The following is a 16,235-nucleotide window of genomic DNA, read 5'->3' as shown; positions in this document are numbered from 1 at the left end:
AGTAAGTGGTGACCTAAGGAACAGTAATAATATAAATGGCCTATGATGCAGTAAAGAGGAAAACAAGTCATTCTGGTGTCTATAGAAGTGATCTGCTAAGAGGGAAGTGTACGGCAGAAAAGAAAACAGTAAAGAGGTTGATCTTACTCCAGGTCCCAGAATCACCTGAGACAAAATTATTGTCTTATCATTTGTTAAAATATTTACATATCCTGATGTACCTAGCTCCATTTTTGCTCTGGTCTGCTTTACACCTGTGGTAGAGTGCCAATACCCTTCCATAACCTATAGCTTGCCTGCCTCCCAAGAGGTCTATGTAGCCAGGTTCTGAGTTGAAACATCTGCCCAAATACCCATGCTACCTGGGACACTCAGAGAGCCTGGCTGATGAAGGTCCTATCCACACTGTCTAGCTGCATCTTCTTTCCAGTAAGCTTCTCCACCCAGGCCAGATCAGCAAGCAAACATCTTCCGATACCTAAAAGCCTGCAGCTCTTCTAGCAGGTCTGCAGTTACCCGAGACACAGCCTGCCTGTCTTCCAAGAGGTCTGCCAAAACCAGCGATGTAGGAGGTCTTCTTTAACCAGGAGCACAATAGTTCTGGTTTGAACCTCCATCTACAACTTGGAGAGATCCTGCTCTTGGAACACAGAGCTTGCCTGTCTCCTAGAATGTTCACCCTTGCCAGGAACACAAGAGGACTGGTTTAACAAGGAACACAGGAAGTCTGCTCTAACCAGAGACATAGCAGGACCCCCATAACCAGAGACAGCCCTTCCTGTCTCCCAGGAGACCAACTCTAACCTAAGTCACAGACTCTACCTACCTGCCAGGAGGCCAGCTCCTTTCAGAGACACCCAGGCCAGTTAACACCAAAGATAAACAGAAGTTTAGAGGCAAGCTCAAGAACACAACCAGCAGAAGACAATGCAAATCGGCACCATCAGAATCCAGTTCTCCCATCACAAAGCACTAGATATACTAACAGACCTGAAAAGTAATATTCTGACCTAAAATCTGATCTCATGAAGATGATACAGATGTTTATGGAGGGTATAAATAATTCCCTTGGGTGGGGGAGAGAGCACTCTGATAGAAGCAGGGTGGTGGTGTGGTGGAATACTGCCTTTCAGGAGGGGAAAATGGGAAATGGGATAACATTTAAAATATAAATAAAAAATGCAATTTAAAAAATGAGAAAGGAGGGGCTGGGGATTTAGCTCAGTGGTAGAGCGCTTACCTAGGAAGCACAAGGCCCTGGGTTCGGTCCCCAGCTCCGAAAAAAAGAACCAAAAAATAATAATGAGAAAGGAAAAAAGAGAGAAAGAAAGAAAAGAAAGAAAGAAAGAAAGGGAGGAAGGAAGGAAGGAAGGAAGAAAGAAAGAAAGAAAGAAAGAAAGAAAGAAAGAAAGAAAGAAAGAAAGGGAGGGAGGAAGGAAGAAAGAAAGAGAGAGAGAGAGAAAGAAAGAAAGAAAGAAAGAAAGAAAGAAAGAAAGAAAGAAAGAAAGAACAGGAAAACACAGGCAAATAGGTCAAGGCCTCTAAGAGAAAACAAATAAATCCCTTAAAAATGCGGAAAAATAAAATCAAGCAGATGAAGGAATTGAAGGAAAAAAGTCCAAGACCTAAAGAGGTAAATAGAAACAATAGAAAAAGAGAAGAAAAAAAAACACAAATGGAGACAACTCTGGAAATGGACAACTTAAGAAAAAGATCAAGAGCTACAGATGCAAGCACAACCAACAGAATACAAGGCATAGAAGAGAGACTCTCAGCTACAAAATATAACATAGAAGATATTTACATTTACATATAAGTGAAAGAGAATACAAAATCTAAAATTATCCAGGAAATGCAAGACACAATGAAAAGAAAAACCTAAAAATATAAAATATAAGAGAGTCAAGATTCCCAGCTCAAAGTACAAAAAAATATATATCTTTGACAAAATCATAGAAGAAAGCTTATTTAACCTAATGAAAGAGATGGCCATAAATGTACAAAAAGACTACATAAATGAATAGAACACAGATTAGATTGGAACAGAAAATAAAAGTCCTATCATCACATTTTTTAGTATGCTTTTTTATTGGGTATTGTTTTTATTTATATTTCAAATGTTATTCCATTTCCCAGTTTCCCTGACATAATCCCAATATCCCATCCTCCTCCCCTTCTTCTAAAAGGGTGTTCCCATCCCCACTCCCCTTCCCCCATTCAACATTCACCTACATTTGAAGTCCAACCTTGGCAGGACCAAGGGATCCTCCCTCCATTGGTGCCCAGCAAGGACATCCTTTGCTATATATGCAGTTGGAGCCATGGGTCTATCCATGTATACATTTTGGGTAGTGGTTTTGTCCCTGGGAGTTCTGATTAGTTGTCATTGTTGTTCTTAAGGGGTTGAATCCCGCTTCTGCTCTTTCAATCCTTTCTAAATTCTTTCAGTGGGAGTCCTGGTCTCAGTTCAGAGGTTTGCTGCTAGCATTAGCCTCTGTATTTGACATGCTCTGGCTGTATCTGTCAGGAGAGATCTATATCAAGTTCCAGGGAGCATGCACTTTTTAGCTTAATCAATGTTAACTAGAAGTTGAGCACATGTCCGGCAGGCTTGAATGGCTATTCCTTCAGTCTCTGCTCTAAAATTTGCCTCCATATCCCCTCTTATTGTTCCCCCTTTTAACAAGGAGTGAAACATTCTCATTTTGGTCATCATTCTTCTTGAGCTTGTTGTGGTCTGGATTATATCTTGGCTAATTTGAGCTTTTGGGCAAACAATCATTTATGAGTGAGTGCATACTATATGTGTTTTTCTGTGATTGGGTTATCTCAATCATGAAGATATTTTCTTTTTTTTTAATCTTTATTAACTTGAATATTCCTTATTTCATTTCAGTTGTTATTCCCCTTCCTGGTCTCCCAGCAACATCCCCCTAACCCCTGCCCCTCCCCTTCTCTATGGGTGTTCCTATCCCCATCCTTCCCCCATTACCGCCCTCCCGCCCGCCAACAATCACCTTCACTGGGGGTTCAGTCTTGGCAGGACCAAGAGCTTCCCCTTTGACTGGTGCTCTTACTAGGCTATTCATTGCTACATACACATTTGGAGTCCAGGGCAGTCCATGTACAGACTTTGGAAGCTCTGGTTGGTTGGCATTGTTGTTCATATGGGGTCTCAAGTCCCTGCAAGTCCTAAGTTTCTAAGATTCCTTCAACGAGGGTCCCATTCGCAGTTCAGTGGTTTAATGATGGCATTCGCCTATGTATTTGTTGTATTCTGGCTATGTCTCTCAGGACAGATCTAAATCCGGTTCCTGTCAGTCTGCACTTCTTTGCTTCATCCATCTTATCTAGTTTGGTGGCTGTATATGTATGGGCGACATGTGGGGCAGGCTCTGAATGGGTTTTCCTTCTGCTTCTGTTCTAAACTTTGCCTCCCTATTCCCTCCCAAGGGTATTCTTGTTCCTCTTTTAAAGAATGAGTGAGGCATTCACATTTTAGTCATCCTCCTTGAGTTTCATGTGTTCCGTGCATCTAGGGTAATTCAAGCATTTGGGGTAATATACACTTATCAATGAGTGCATACCATGAGTGTCTTTCTGTGATTGGGTTACCTCACTCAGGATGATATTTTCCAGTTCCATCCATTTGCCTATGAATTTCAAAAAGTCATTGTTTTTGATAGCTGGGTAATATTCCATTGTGTAGATGTACCACATTTTCTGAGTCCATTCCTCTGTTGAAGGGCATCTGGGTTTTTTCCAGCTTCTTGCTATTATAAATAAGGCTGCTATGAACATAGTGGAGCATGTGTCTTTATTATATGTTGGGGCATCTGTTGGGTATATGCCCAAGAGAGGTATAGATGGGTCTTCATGTAGTTCAATGTCCAATTTTCTGAGGAACCTACAGACTGATTTCCAGAAAGGTTGTTCCAGTCGGCAATCCCACCAACAATGGAGGCATGTAACTCTTTCTGCACAACCTTGCCAGCATTTGCTGTCACCTGAGTTTTTGATCTTAGCCATTCTCACTGGTGTGAGGTGAAATTTCAGGGTTGTTTTCATTTGCATTTCCCTTATGACTAAAGATGTTGAACATTTCTTTAGGTGTTTCTGAGTCATTCAGAATTCCTCAGCTGTGAATTCTTTGTTTAGCTCTGAACCCCATTTTTTAATGCAGTTATTTGTCTCGCTCCAGTCCCACTTCTTGAGTTCTTTATATATTTTGGATATAAGTCCTCTATCAGTTGTGGGATTGGTAAAGATCTTTTCCCAATCTGTTAGTTGTTGTTTTGTCCTGACAACAGTGTCCTTTGCCTTACAGAAGCTTTGCAGTTTTATGAGATCCCATTTGTCAACTCTTGATCTTAGAGCATAAGACATTGGTGTTTTGTTCAGGAAATTATCTCCAGTGACCATGTGTTCAAGATGCTTCCCCACATTTTCTTCTATTAGTTTGAGTGCATCTGGTTTGATGTGGAGGTCCTTGATCCACTTGGACTTAAGCTTTGTACAGGGAGATAAGCATGGATCGATCTGCATTCTTCTACATGCTGACCTCCAGTTGAACCAGAACCATTTGCTGAAAATGCTATCTTATTCCCAGTGGATGGTTTTGGCTCCTTTGTCAAAAATCAAGTGACCATAGGTATGTGGGTTCATTTCTGGGTCTTCAGTTATATTGCACTGGTCGATCTGTCTGTCTCTGTACCAATACCATGCAGTTTTTATCACTATTGCTCTGCAATACTGCTTGAATTCAGGGATACTGATTCCCCCGGAAGTCCTCTCTCTTCCATGGGATTTGGGTACAGGGAGCTATTGGAGCAGTTCAGTTCAGTTCTGGGCCCTCTCATTACATAGTAATCAAGCACTAAAAGCATATAACAAAGAAATTATATTAAAATTTGTAAAGGGAAAAGGCCAAGTAACAGAATTACACTGGAGTTCTCAACAGAGACTCTAAAGGCCTGAAAATACTGATGAGATGTGATCAAGACCTGAATCAGTCCGGACTATTATACTGAGCAAAACTCTGAATTAACATAGATGGAAACACCAAGATATTCCACTAGAAAGCCAAATTTGCACAGTATCTTTCTACTATTCCAGTAATGCTGAAGATACCAGAAGAAAAACTCCAACTCAAAGAAGGAAATTATTCCCAAGAAAACACGAAAAATTAACCATCTCATTGCAAACCCAGAATGTTATAATCATATACACACATAATATCTCCTTCAGCAAATAAATAAATAAATAAATAAATAAATAAATAAATAAATAAATAACAGAAACACTAGAACAAAAGTTTCAGGATTTCATTGGTCAAAACAAGCAACAGAAAGAGGAGAATGAAGGTTGGAGATAGGCCCGAAGAGATGCTCGGTAAAAGAATTTGACATTTCACAGATCAACGTGAACAGCAAGGAGATAGAGATAAAATCTGGAAGCAAGGTCTAGAGGATAAGTTATTAAAACTGGCAAATCAAAATAAGGCAGATGCTGCAATATGAGAAGTACAACATAAAGAGAAGCTAGGATCATGGAAGCATGGCTTAGAACAGAAGATACAAGAAATTTTAGAGCAGCATGATCAACAAAAAGAGAAATTTTAGACTTGGCAACATGGCCTAGAGGAAACTCTAAAACTGAAGACACAGGAAATTATAGATCAGTAAACGAGACAGAAAGATGAAAATAAAGGTCAGAGACAGGAGCTGGAAAAGATGTTAGAACCAAAGATACTACAACTCATGGATCAGACTGAGCAGTGAAGAGAAAATCATGAGGATTAGAAGCTAGACATGGATATTAACCTTTTAAAATTAATCAATCAGAACAAAAGAACAGCAGACTATCAGAACTGCAATATAAAGAAAAACAAAACAAAATGTGGAGACAGAAATTTGAACAGAGAATAAAGGAATTCCAGGAACATTAGGAGCAACAAAAGGAGAGATAAGAATCCTGGACCCAGACTTTAAGAGAGGAATTTAAAATTTCGATTGAAAAAAGATTCAGGTAAAGACAGAAGATAGAATTAAAGAAAGGTAATCGAAGTTTATTAGAAACAAACTTTAGTCTATCCAGCTAATATACAACAAAGATTTCCAGACAATGATTATCCACAGGGTTATTAGAAATTTGAATGGCAACCCATGGATGTATGTTGGCGCCAGCACCGACACAGTACCGAGAATCGGGCGAAAGCCTACGGGATGAAAGAAACACATATACACACACACAGGTTATCATGTCATGCCAGGAGACGAAGAGAGGAAGAGAGAGAGAGAGACAGAGGAAGAGTGGAAGAGCAGAAGAGTGAGAGTCTCCTGTAGCTTTATTCACCACTTATATACTCAAGTCTCCAGGTAGAAAATAACTGGGAAGCACAGTGGGAAACCCTGGCTCATGACTACCTGGCTCTTGACTTCGGTAACAAAAGACCGACTACGAGACCTGAATTAATTAGGGAGAAATCTGAGAAGACCAGCCTAAATCTCAAGGATAAAGGCTGAGGAAATAAAAGGCAGAAGTAAATTGACCACCACCCAGGTGTGGTCCAGGTGTGTCAGTTCCACATGCACCAGCCGGGCTCAGCAAAGGTCATGCAGTGGAGACACCCGGTGTTTACTACTTGGCCTTTTCTTCCTGTGCTGTAAATACATGGGAGAGGCCTCTGTCCAACAATCCCATGACTTTATTGTGGCCATACAGTTACAAAGCGGCCAGGTCCAAATCCAATATGGCTCACTACAGATGTATTAGAGGATATTTAAGGAAAGTGTTACTAATTTTGGAATCCATTCACCATTTGTAAAACAAATACTGATTTCTTGGGGGTATTAAAATATAATAATATCCCACTACTGGAAAGTATGGCAAGAGCCATACTAAAGCCTGCTGCAAAATTTCAATGGATCTCATGGTGGAGAGAAGAGGGGGGAAGGAAAATGGAGATGAATCAAGTGGCCTGGAGAAACCGCAAGTCATAAAGGATCTCATAGTTGAGGTAATATAGTGTTAGATCTGCCCAATCTAGGACCACAGTTTGTCTTCATTTTATTTGATATGTGTTTTCATTGGACAGGCTTATTTGGGTTGGAGAATTTACCAGTGGTGAAACAATTTGTTACACAAGAATCTACTAAAAATGTAAGCTTATCAGCCTGAGAGAGTTACGTTTTTTTCTAAGTAAGAAAGAGCTGGAGCTATGATTAGTCATGTGATGGCTCAAGCATGAGAACTTTAAAGGAACAGAGGAGGAGTCTTCTCACAGACTCTAGGTCCCCTACTGTGAAAAGTACAGGCTGCTCCTGGTCACAGAGAACTGAAGAATGGAAGCTGACTGCCTCCTTAAGAGATGTTGATTAGAGTATGATTTATTTAAAAGACTGGTTTATTTGTTTACAAATGGGATCTCATAAAACTGCAAAGCTTCTGTAAGGCAAAGGACAATGTTGTTAGCACAAAACTGCAACCAACAGATTAGGAAAAGATCTTTACCAATCCTAAAACTGATAGAAGGCTTATATCCAAAATATACAAAGAACTCACGAAGTTTGATTGCAGGGAGACAAATAACCCTATTAAAAATGGGGTTCAGACCGAAACAAAGAATTCACAGCTGAGGAATGCCGAATGGCTGAGAAGCACCCAAAGAAATGTTCAACATCTTTAGTCATGGGAAATGCATATCAAAACAACCCTGAGATTCCACCTCACACCAGTCAGAATTGCTAAGATCAAAAATTCTAGTGACAGCAGCTGTTGGGCAGGATGTGGAGAAAGAAGAATGCTCCTCCATTGTTGGTGGGATTGCAGACTGGTACAACCATTCTGGAAATCAGTCTGGAGGTTCCTCAGAAAATTGGACATTGCACTTTATGAGGATGCAGCTACACCTCTCTTAGCCATATACCCAAAAGATGCTTCAACATACAACAAAGACACATGCTCCACTTTGTTCATTGCAGCCTTATTTATAATAGCCAGTAGCTGGAATGAATCCAGATGCCCTTCAACAGAGGAATGGATGCAGAAAATGTGGTACATCTACACAATGGAATACTGTCACACTCGCAACCTCTCGGTGGCAAGAAAACACGCGGGGACATAAGAGTCCTTGCTGTAGCAAAAACTTGTATTGAAATCTTAAGGAGAGCCCCGCGCGCCCGCATGGCATGGCTTATATAAACCCTAGCGCGGCGCATCCACACCTGATTGGTCGCTTACCCATGATCTCATGAAAGACCTCCAGAGAGGACCTTTCCCTCTGGAGGAGACCCCAAGCGCCCAATGACCAAGCCGAGGCCACTCGGATGCAATCAGCAAGAGGGTTTATTGGAAAACACAGGTACCTGCGGGCACACAGTCTCTTCAGAGGACTTGCTCGACCAGCAGCTCCATCATGGGGCTTTTATAGGGTTTGGGAAGCAGAAGCGGGCGTACAGAAGCAGATGCATAGTTACGGGGATTGGTGGATTTAAACGAGGCATATAGACATGTTCACATATGATTGGTTATTTCACATGATGAGGTAATAAGGTATAGCTACACACATTGGCAGGTTTGAATCATATTCGAATGAGGTTGTAACATGGTAAAACAGTACGTGCGGGCTGGGATGTCCTGAATGACGGGGGCTAGGGGCTTATCCCTTCCTGCCAGATCCGGTACTCCTAGTCTGTTCTGTATTCCTTTCCTTTTATGGTTTGTTAGTTTTAAAGGTGACTCGGCCCTAGGTATCTGGGCGTGCCTGGGGTCGTTCAAGCCTGTTGTGAAAGACCCCCGAAGGGAGCCCCCCACTCAAGTCTCGGGAAAGACGCGCACCCAGTAGGACACAGACACCGACCTGCTGCAATCACACGAGGAAGATTTATTGTAGGCGAGATGAAACGAGAGCTCAGGCCAGCATGCTGGGGTCGAGACTCATACACCACACAGGGAGTAGAGGAGTTCGACCCCGACCTGAATTTTCACAGAGCTTATAAAGGAAAAAACCACAAACCAGGGGGATCAAGAGGGAGGGAGGAGGGGAATTCCAAAACCACAAACTGCCCATACATTTAGGTCATATGCTAGTCATGTGTAACACTAGGCAACACACCCAGGACTTTGTGACATTGTGATTAGGGGTAGTGACATTTTCAGGGCCATTGGACCATTGTGGCCGGAGGCTATGGGTCATTGTGGCTGTTCCAGGAAACTTTTCATGCAAGAATGTTCCGGGAACCATTGTACAGCAAGGGAGGGGTGAAAAGTTCATGTTCTCACAGACCCTACCTCTTCTTTTTGGGTAGCTAGGCGGCTTATTATTAATTTTTAATCCTTCATTCCCCACTTCTTTTTTTTGTTAATAGTTCTAATCCTAGAACTTCATGGAGAACTCAGCTTCATCTAGCATAACAGCTTGGTATTGTAGTCTTAACATGAGGATTCTAACCTGGACACTATCCAAGCCTATCCACCAAGGTCATGACTAGCTTTTAGAACTTCTAAGCTTATACGGACTGTGATCCCTGAGGCACAGTCCCAAGAAGTGTTAAGAGTACTAACATATGCAATGTTACATCATTTGTAATGGAAATCAAGCCTATCCCACACCTATCTTGATAGAACCCAGGACAAACATGACTGAATTTCCCTCTAGGTCCCAGCTCTCAGCCCCAACAGCTAGTACACGGCTGGTGAGGGCTGAGAATTGACAGCTGTCAGGGTGGTCAGCAGCACCAGGTACGGTCCTTTCCAGCGAGGCTCGAGTGTCTGGACTCAGTGTAGCTGCAACCTGGAACTGATGGGATGTCTCAGGGGTCTCCGGGGCATAGGCTGCTGTCAGCTGTGAGCAGATTTCTTTCTGTATCACCTGTAGGTCTTTTAGCCTGGCACACAAATCATTATTACTATGGCACTATGACATGTTGGTTCAGTAACATCATCTAATACAGTCAGGGGGGCTGAGGCCCCATATAAGATCTCAAAGGGGGTAAGGCTGAATCTGGAAGGGGTATTTCTTGCTCTGAAGAGAGCAAGAGGGAAGGAGTGTCACCCAGTCTGTGCCAGTCTCCATGGTTAATTTGGTCAGGGTCTCTTTTAGAGTTCTATTTATTTACCCTACCTGTCCTGAACTTTGAGGTCTGTAAATACAATGTAATTTCCAATTGACCTCTAAATACTTGGCCACACCCTGGCTTACCTTGGCAACGAAAGTAGGGCCAGTTGTCTGACCAGATTACCTTGGGCATTCCAAATTGGAGGAAGATTTCTTCCAGTATCTTCTTGATGATTGCAGAGGCCGTCTCTTGTTTGGTGAGGAAAGCTTCTATCTATTCCTGAAAAAGTATCTACAAGCACTAGGAGATACTTGTGATTATATTTTTCTGGTTTTATCTCAGTGAAGTTCACTTCGACTTTTCACCAAACTCTCTAGGTCTCTTTGCCCTGTTTGCTTGCTAAGCATTCACTTATTGACATACCTTATACTTTCTACTGTCTCTCTGGCTAAAATCTTAAAGTCTATTACATACACTTAACTACTTGTACAAACTTTTTATCTCCTAATTGAGTCCATTTCTGTATTTGGCAAAGTGAGTCTTTTCTTTGTTCTCTGGGAAGTATAGCTTTCCCCTCAATGTGCCATTGTCCTTTATCTTTTAAGCAATTTGGGCCTTTTCTAAGTGAGGCCATCCCTTAGTCCGATCCCAGTTCCCAGTGGCTGTCTCTTGCAGGCCTGCAACCAGGATGGGCTCCTGCATAACCATTTTTCGAGCCACTTTATCTGCTTCGTTATTGCCCCATGTCACTGAATCTCTTCCCTCCTGATATCCTGAGCAATGAATAGTACTCACAGTTGTTGGCTTCACCAGGGCATCCAAGAGATGGTAAAGGCATCTGCAGTGCTGATGTACTGGGGGGGGTAGAGGTTCAGTCATCCCAGATGACATTGTGTTGTCCACCATGGCAGCACCCACTTGTCTCTGACCTTCATTCATGAAGAGAACTGTTCCCGTCTGTGGACAAGGTCCTCGGCTTTCAGCAGGGGTCAATCAGCCAGTCGCAGAGGTCTTTCCTCCACCCATGGGCTTCTGCCAGTACTTGACACTCGTGCTGTGGTGGCTCCAGGTCCGGATTGGGCAGCAAGGTGACCAGATTGTCCCCAACCGGTGGAGAATCTAGTCCATGGCAGCTGACCAGTGGTCCCATCTTTTGGGACACTCTATTCAAAGGCAGAACATCAGCCACTCTATCACAGTTTAAGTCCTGGATTGGGTGATAATTGTTAGTGCCCGGCTGGCAGGAGTGATATGTTCCAAGTAGAACAGCGCTAAGCCATTCGTCTCCCAGCATCAGGTACTGGTGCACTGAGACAGGTCTTAAGCTCCGCATACACAGTCTGTAGATATGCATACACATGGCCTCACCCAGCCATTTCAGCCCACGCAAGCCATTTTGGAGAGCAATTTTCTCATGAGCAAGGGATAGGGGCAGTCAGGGATGACTATGAACTAGTGGGTTACCCGGCCCACGCCAAGGTCCACTGTTCTTCGGGCAGTCCATAAGTATTGTTTGTTGCCAGTAGGCCCCTGTACCCAAGGTCTTTGGATATTGGCCCACTGGAGGGGGGCATAGGAGCACAGAGCATTGGGTCCCTGCATCCACACTTCCCTTCTATCTCTGTACATAGCCAGCACTCTAGGACCAAGAGGCTCTCCAGTGTCCCCTCTTGTTCTTTCTGGGGCAGTCCCTGACCCAGTGTCTTTTTTTTTTTCTTTGCATTAGGCACACTGATCTTTAGCCAGGAATTCTCTTCTGTTGCCAGGTACTGTCTTCCTAGGTTCCCTAACTACTGTGGCCAGTATATGTTCCTCTCTTGTCTTTTATCTCTCTTTAGCTCTCTAGCTTCCTCTTCTTTTAGTCTCTTTTCTTCCCTAGCTTCCTGCACTCTTTACCTCTTTCTTTCTTTCTTTCTTTTTTTTCTTTTCAGCCTCTCTGCATCTTCTTCTACAGCTATTAGGTGCTGTCCACTTTTCTGCACAGACCCTGAACCATGCATCAACTTACAATAACTCTCTCAGCGACTTAGCTTAACCCTTCAAGTTTCTGTAACTTTCTCTTCATATCTTTTCCTTATCTTAGCCAGATTGGTGGGGCATTTTCCAGCCCCTAGGAGACCGACCCTTGGAGCCTGGCGGCAGACCTGGCACTCCCTACCTTCAGGCGTCTGAAGAGAGCAGGCAGAAGTGAGGGCCTTCTATCCGTGTCTGGAACATTTTTTTCTGGTCTCCAGTAGGATTCCGTCTTTCATCGGTGGTAAAGAAGACCTGTAACAGTTACTAACAAGCATATCAAATGGGATGGTGAGAAAACAAGAGAATCTTGAGAATAGAGTCTACCGAAGAGGGCAAACAGCATTTAGTCACACAGCTAAACCAGGAGGCCTTTCTTGGAACAAAAAGGCCATTGTCAGTGTCAGCTCCATGGCTTTGCCTCTCAAGAGAACCAGCCTCCAAATGACACTAGGCTTCTAGTAACAACTAATAACAAAAGGATGGAGAGATGGTTAGAACCTGGGTGCTAGATGCCAGGGGGCTGATAAAAGAATTGTAACCAGTTCACCTGGGGCTATCAGGACCTCAGTAGTAGCCCTTTACCAAACTGTCTCACTGGGTTTAAAGGGGCCAAGGAAAAGAAAACATTAATCCTGACGTTGGCTACCGCCAAGTAATTTAGTGCTGGAGACTGACTCCTCCCTTGGAATAAAGACAGCAGATAAGGCAGGCTTCCTTAAAGAACTTCTCTAAATGAGTGCTCTCCTACTGTGAGCAAATGTCAGAAATTCCTTTCCTATTCTTGTTTTCCTTATAGCCCCACCTAGCTCTCAGCCTTTTTAGATTATTCTTCCTGTAGCATTTCTAACACAGCCTGTCCCTTTTTTTTTTTTTTTTTTTTTTTAGCCTGTTAACAGCATTTTTGATCTTTTAGGCAGTTATGCACTACGTGTCATACCGGCTGAAACTCTGCCTTTAAGATTCTTTGCTCCCAAGCAAAATTTAAATCTTTCCCAGTTCATCACAGCTGGCTGCGAGCATAAGCACAGATAAAACACTATGTTTTTGTTTTGTTTTTCTTTCCTTTTTTCAGAGCTGGGGACCGAACCCAGGGCCTTGCGCTTGCTAGGCAAGAGCTCTACCACTGAGCTAAATCCCCAACCCCCAAAACACTATGTTTTAAAAATTAACTTTGGCTATCAACCAACACACTGCCACTAGAGCGGGGTCTACAAAATTAAGTTTCTTACTCACTAAGCGTTAAGGGGACCAAGTAAAACTCTTCGACGAACAAAGCAAACAGTTTCATGATTTCAAACACAGTCGTCAGTCCAAGATTTTAAACACGGTCGTCAGTCCAAATTCAAACACGAAACAAAAGTCAAAAAAAACACTGGACAATACCACAGAAAACAATCCAGACAAACAAGACCAAGACAAAGCATCCTATAACCAATTTCCACAGATGCCTGGTACCTTCAGTACCTGGCCCAAACTGCAGCTTAACCTTAGCTGCTTCCGGGATACCAAACACAGAAACAGAATACAGACAACAGACACTAACACATCTAAGCACACTTGTCCGTGCCTATACTTAAATAGGCAGCCGAACTCGACCTCCAAAGTCACAGTCAGATCTTTTTGACTGTCCGTTGCCGGGTCCTCCCGACAAAATTCGGCTCGAGGAACGTTTCTCACGCGTCCCAGAGCCAGGACCCAACAAAGGCTGACTCGTGGAACGTCTCTCACGAGTCCCAGAGCCTGCGCGATTGGGGCGTCCCCCGGTGCGCTTTCTAAAAAGGAAAAAAAGAAAGAAAAAGACTATTCGGAGTAGGAATCCTTCATCTACTCACAGGCGCCATTTCGGGGTGGGGAACCTTCTTCCACCCGTGCACAGGGCAGGAAACCTTCTTCTGCCCAGACAGTGCACTAAGACTCTCGTGCACAGGGCAGGAATCCTTCATCTGCCCAGACAGTGCACTAAGACCTTAAACCGGTACCGAAAAACACAGACTACAGGACTTAATTCACACACACTCACACACACGAGCACAAACAAAAGAGAAAAAAGAAAACAAAACCGACGTCGACTTCGTGTCGACCAGAGGCACTGAAACTGATCGGCAGGTCGCAGACCTTGCCTAACAAACCGGTCGTCAAGGAGTAAAGTCTCCTCTGGACCTATCAGATGGGGTTCACCAGGCGTCCCTGGTCCCCCCTTGTCCTCCTGGGACGTCTCCCAGGGCGAACGGACGGTGGGTACCTGGACACGTCTATCCCTATCCACCCCGCTCTCCTTCCTGGAGCGCGGTCTCACTGAGCGTCCGCAAAACCGAAACAGCGATCGCACCAGATTCCCAGACAGAACATAGACACAGACCCAGACACAGCGCTGAGATAAAACAGAGAATCTTACCTCCAAGTGGGTCTAGGACCCCTGGGTGGTCGCGCAGATCCCGGACGAGCCCCCAAATGAAAGACCCCCGAAGGGAGCCCCCCACTCAAGTCTCGGGAAAGACGCGCACCCAGTAGGACACAGACACCGACCTGCTGCAATCACACGAGGAAGATTTATTGTAGGCGAGATGAAACGAGAGCTCAGGCCAGCATGCTGGGGTCGAGACTCATACACCACACAGGGAGTAGAGGAGTTCGACCCCGACCTGAATTTTCACAGAGCTTATAAAGGAAAAAACCACAAACCAGGGGGATCAAGAGGGAGGGAGGAGGGGAATTCCAAAACCACAAACTGCCCATACATTTAGGTCATATGCTAGTCATGTGTAACACTAGGCAACACACCCAGGACTTTGTGACATTGTGATTAGGGGTAGTGACATTTTCAGGGCCATTGGACCATTGTGGCCGGAGGCTATGGGTCATTGTGGCTGTTCCAGGAAACTTTTCATGCAAGAATGTTCCGGGAACCATTGTACAGCAAGGGAGGGGTGAAAAGTTCATGTTCTCACAGACCCTACCTCTTCTTTTTGGGTAGCTAGGCGGCTTATTATTAATTTTTAATCCTTCAGTTGCAGCTCTGAGTTAAGACTCATGGGGTGGGTCTTTTATTTTCCCCCATTTTCTTTTACCCTTGAGTAAAATCCTTTACTCAAATCGAATTCTAAGGAATCTCTTCCTGTTGTCTTACCCTCTGGTATTGTTGCGTGAGAACAAGCGTCTGAATGCCTGAGAGTCTGTTCTTTATGAACTGCATCAATCTGTTTAGAATGCCGGGGCCAAAGAGGAGGATTAGGAGGAGGATGATTAAGGGTCCCATCAAGGTGGACACCAGGGTAGCAAACCAAGGGGATTGGTTAAACCACCCCTTGAACCAGCCTTGTTGGGAATCAAACATCTTCTGTCACTGGGCAAAGCGTTCTTGGAGCTTAGCTATGTTATCTCTCACCTATCCTGTATGGTCTGCATAGAAACAACATTCTTCTTTTAGAGCAGCACATAGCCCTCCTTCATGAAGGAACAGCATGTCTAGCCCTCTCCTATTTTGTAAGACTACTTCAGACAAAGACGTTATGGACTTTTCTAATGCACTCACGGATTCCTCGATAGCTTTTAGATCTGCATTCATGGCCGCTTTTAGCTGACGAAAGTGACCCGTCTCGATGAGGGCGGTGGTCCCCGTCCCTATACCTGCAGCCATTCCTCCTAAGGTGATTCTTTTTAAGAGTAGAGCTAGGGTCATGGTGATGGGTTCTCGCCTGAATGAGTCAGCCCCTCAAAATGTGAGTATATGTACTCGGGCCCATGGTAGGTGACCTTAGGCCAAATTTCTACCAGTATACAGTAGTCGGAGGATCTGCGGAGGATTGCGGCGGAGATACAAGGTGTCTATCCAGTGTTACAGGCCCAATAGGTGCCTGTAGGAGCTGCTAGGTAGTAGCTTCCAGTGGGGATCCTCTTGGTGATAGCGCAGAGGACCTGGTGAGTGGGGGGTATGGTCCCTATACAGAGTCCCTGTCCTGAGACTTCTGGCAACGTCAGCCTATGGCTAGGGAGGGTTGTGCAGCTGGCCGGGGCCATGGTCTGATTAGTATAATTCCCCATGACTGCCACACCCTCATAATAGGGCGGGCTAGAGACCAGGCACAGCCAGCATTCTTAGGTCTTGTTAGGTTCTGAATAATTGAGTGCCAAGTATGCCCCGGTCACTAAGTTGATTAGCTG

General features: G+C 44.0%; 1 long non-coding RNA gene across 1 annotated transcript; it reads right to left on the bottom strand.

The window, feature by feature from the left end:
* Positions 1-8,861: 8,861 nt before the first annotated feature.
* LOC134484044 (uncharacterized) lies at positions 8,862-15,074 on the bottom strand. Its single transcript, XR_015646644.1, has 2 exons — positions 14,470-15,074; positions 8,862-9,887 (listed from the first exon to the last, which is right to left on the bottom strand). It is a non-coding gene; the product is annotated as an uncharacterized LOC134484044 (long non-coding RNA).
* Between the last annotated feature and the right edge of the window lie 1,161 nt (positions 15,075-16,235).

This window comes from Rattus norvegicus, chromosome X (genome assembly GCF_021556685.1).
Source record: "Rattus norvegicus strain SHRSP/BbbUtx chromosome X, alternate assembly SHRSP_T2T, whole genome shotgun sequence".
NCBI classification, from domain to species: Eukaryota; Metazoa; Chordata; class Mammalia; order Rodentia; family Muridae; genus Rattus; species Rattus norvegicus.
Note: the sequence above shows the minus strand (reverse complement) of the source record. Positions and strands in the feature narration are given on the sequence as shown.